A 4,652-nucleotide genomic window follows, 5' to 3' on the forward strand; every position below is an offset into this window, starting at 1 on the left:
AGATGTACAAGATGAATACAAAAAAATAAAAGTACATAATTAAAAGTACTTACAAATTCAAAGGTTGTGCTCAGAATAGGATTTTATTGATTAACAGGGACAATTTTTACAAGAGATAGAGAGAGAGAGGGAGAGAGCTAGAGAGAGGGATTAGAAGAACCTGCCTCTGTAAGAGAACAAGAGCCCTCTTATATAGAAAAGAGGGGGTACAAACAAAAAAAAATGCAAACGTACGCGCTTACGTTACAAGTGTGGACAGCGGGGGTGCCCACGGGGGCGCTTGGGTTGGAAAGAGAAACAAGCGTTTGCATTTTTGTTGGAGTCGCCACCAATTTTTATGGAAAATTGGAACCGTTCGAATACCTCGTGTCATGTCAAGACACAAAGTAGAGACATGAACACTAAGCATTCGTTACCCTTAGCATTCTATGTCTAGAATGACTCTCGTGGATGCCAATGAACACAGGTGCTCACGGAGATCTGGAGTAAGGGGTGAGGGTACGTATTAGGAAGCTCTTTTGATCGAACACCTAATCCCGCCCGCCTCGATAGCGGCCTCTACTACTGATTAGGGAAGTTATTCGTACTTGATATATCGTCGGTTATATGCATGCAATGCAACATCCAAGTTTTAATCCTAACATATGAAGAATTTAGACTAAGTCGGTTGACAATTAATTTAGCATACAATTGGGTCGAAGTAGGATTTAATGTTCAATTACATGTGAAGACATATAAGCAATAAAAGAAATACAATAATTATAAATTACAATAATGAAAATTACAATAATTACATTAATTACATTGGGATAGGCGATTTATGTCGAAAATACCTTTAAAACGGATAAATTGAGAAAACGAAATAAAGGAAAGAATTACGACAAAACAGAAGGTGATAATACGATTAATAGTCAATTAATACGTAAGCTAATTAATTAAGTCAAGGCAAAAACGGAGTTCAGAGACAGAACTCTGCCAGGAACAGGCGCAGCAGAGCTGCGTCCTTTAGAATAGGCGCAGCAGGCGCTGCGTCTGTTCCCTGGCTCAGTTCTGGCTGTGAAGCCGTAATTGCAAGCCGTTAATGCTAATTGGTGATTTTAAAGATCGATTAAATTATTTACTCGGATGGAAGTGATTAGCAGGGTATTTAACATATGAATGGGTCATGAAAGAAATAAAATATGAGTGAGACGGAATTAAGATTGATTAATTACAGGAGTGAAAGTGTAGATACCTCATTTCTGCACCTCCCGCAAACCACCCGGTGATGATTGGGCCGCATGTTTGGTACGCGGAACGATTTGTGACAATTCATAAGATTATCGTCAAGTGATTGCTCAAATATTAATGTCTACCTCTTAGTTGTCATCTACGTCCCGATACGGTCGTTTTGACAGTAATTAGAGTACATTCGGAGTCCGGGCCTAAAACCGTCTCTATTTTCTGATAACCGTTAAATCCCGAGTCAGAATGTTCTGGATATTTCTATTCCATATTTCATAATTTTTATCTTTTGGTATACAATTTCCCGTAATATTCACATAAGATATTAAGGAAAACCGAATTATTTCCGTCCTACCATAACTCAAACACGGAAATCTTTCTTCCCCAGGAAGAAACCCCTTGGGAACAGACGCAGCAGGTGCTGCGCCTCTTCCAAGAGACGCAGTGGCTGCTGCGCCTCTTCCCAGGCCCTTTTCTGCGTATTTCTCGTATCTTTTTCATATCTTTCCGAGATTCACTTCCAAAGAGTCTCCGAAACCCTAATTCCTCCACGTGATTAGTATAAATAGGAGCCTTCGTTCCTCATATTTTCACGCGAGTGTCCGCCCTTCTCTTCTCCCTTTGCATTCTAGACCTTTGTTCTTACTTTTTTGGCGTCTACGTGCTTGAACATTCGACCACGTAAGCTCGGATCCTTCTGAGTACCAGCCTCGTTTGCATGACCGACCAATTTGACCAACTCCACATCAATCAACTTAATTAATTTATTCGTTTTCCTCTTACGAGGGCACTTTCGTTGCATTCGCGTCGAGCATCACTAATCGATATCTTAGTCCTTCTCGTTTCGTCAACATGTAAGTCTGAGGGTATATAATCTCTCTTTTATTTATTGTATTTTATTCTTTTGTATCATTAAAGTAAGGTTTATGTCGAAAATATCATTAAAACCGATTTCCAAAACCATGCTTTAAAACCTCTTTTTGCGGATTTCCAGTAGATAACCGTCGAGAAAGGACGCAGCAACTGCTGCGCCTCTTCAAAGGAGCGCAGTGCCTGCTGCGCCTCTTCGTGAGGCTGCCGCAGTTCCTGCTTCCTTTCTTCTTCGTTCGTCCTCTGTTATTCGTCAAGTTTCTTTTATTTGTTTCGTTTGTTTGTTGATTCTTCATCATGATAGCATATAATTCACATGTATATTATAATCATCATCATTAATATGTTTTAATCATCACAAATTCGACTTAAATCCCAAATAATCCAATATTTGCGGGTTTTCGTCATTAAATTCAATTCCGAGTTATAGAGATTCAATTCATCAATATTGGGTTTCTGGAATTCGTCTTTGATATATTTTTCATCTGTTTATTCACATATTCGTCATTGATATGTTCATTCATCATGTTTAGTCTCTTCCAATTAATTTGTTTCATTTGTTAATATCTTTCACTCCTGTAATTAATCCATCTTAATTCCGTCTGTTCCATATTTTATTGCTTTCATGACCCATTCATATGTTAAATAACCTATTAATCACTTTCATCCGAGTAAATAATTTAATCGATCTTTAAAATCACCAATTGACATTAACGGCTTGCAATTACCGCTTCACAGCCAGAACTGAGCCAAGGAACAGACGCAGCGTCTGCCGCGCCTCTTCCAAAGGACGCAGCTCTGCTGCGCCTGTTCCTGGCTGAGTTCTGTCTCTGAACTCCGTTTTGTCTTGACCTAGTTTAATTAGCTTACGTAGAACTAACTATTAATCATATTATCGCCCTCTGTTTCTGTTCGCTAATTTATTTCTTTTATTCCTTTATTCGTTTTTCTCAAATTATCCGTTTTAGAGGTATTTTCGACATAAATCGCCTATCCCAATGTAATTATTGTAATTTTCATTATTGTAATTTATAATTATTGTATTTCTTTTATTGCTTGAATGTTTTCACATGTAATTGAACATTAAATCCTGCTTCGACCTAATTGTTTGCTAATTAATTGTCAACCGACTTAGTTAATTCTTCACATGCTAGGATTAAAACTTGGATGTTGCATTGCATGCATACAGCCGACGATATATCGAGTACGAATAACTTCCCTAATCATTAGTAGAGGCCGCTATCGAGGCGGGCGGGATTAGGTGTTCGATCAAAAGAGCTTCCTAATACGTACCCTCACCCCTTACTCCAGATATCTGTGAACGCCCGTGTTCATTGGCATCCACGAGAGTCATTCTAGACATAGAATGCTAAGGGCAACGATTGCTTGGTGTTCATGTCTCTACTTTGTGTCTTGACATGACACGAGGTATTCGAACGGTTCCAATTTCCCATAAAATTGGTGGCGACTCCATACAAAAATGCAAACGCTTGTTTCTCTTTTCCTCCCAAGCGCCCCCGTGGGCGGCCCGCTGTCCACAGTTTGGCGACTCCGTTGGGGATAATACACTTACGTGTAGCAAGGGTGAAACTTGAACAAGGTTAGGGAATAATTTGTATAAGACAATTGTCGGTTTTCATAACTCGGTCTTCCTAGACCGTTTTATTCGGCCTTCCTAGGCCCAACCCAATCCATTCGACCAATCGTCCCGTCTAAACGGTCCCAGTTCTTATTTGGGCCTAAGGATGGATAGCGATTGACGTCATCCATACCATGATGCTTACTCTTGTTTATATCAAGGGCCTTCACTACTTGAGGAAATGGACTAGGAATCGGCCTTACTCTTGTTTGGTACGAGCCTCTTCACAGACTTCGGGTTTGATGGTTCGATATGGCAACCCACCCTTTAAACCAAAACCCTTTTAAATGCACTCAACATCCCGTTATAATGTTTGTATAAATGTTTGTACCTTACGTGATCACCACTTCTAAACAAAACCATGGCGTTTTTTTCAAAAAATCAAAAAACCCATTTTCAAACAAAATTTCGAAATAGGCTTTCAATTAGCGCAAAATCCGGTCAAAACTCTGTCCGTTTGTCGTGTCAAAATTCGGGCCACAAGCCCATTTCAAAACCTCACTTCGAGTCCACTCCTGCAACTACACTATAGTTGACTAGGACACACATTTTCAAAAACCTTGTCTTTCTTCAAAGCTCACTCAACACAAGTGGCACACACCCACTTCACGAGTCAAAACATTTCTTCTTTTAGCAAGTGTGGTAGAATGGTCGATCGTGTTTTGATTCGTCGTCAATCTCTTATTCAGTTTTCAAGATGCTCGAATCCAACGAGACAAACCTCAACCAACTTCAAGATGGTAATGATCGAATCCTAGCCGCGCTAGCCAAAATGCAAGTTACCCAAGACCAAGTCTATGACCGCCTTGAGCTCATCGAAGGCCGTATCTATGCCGTAGAGGGAAGTTTCCTCCTCATGAAAGTGAAGTACTACGTAACTCCGATGATGAATCTAGGGATGAAAATCCTCTCATGGGGA

The sequence above is a fragment of the Silene latifolia genome, chromosome 9, assembly GCF_048544455.1.
Source record: "Silene latifolia isolate original U9 population chromosome 9, ASM4854445v1, whole genome shotgun sequence".
Lineage (NCBI taxonomy): Eukaryota > Viridiplantae > Streptophyta > Magnoliopsida > Caryophyllales > Caryophyllaceae > Silene > Silene latifolia.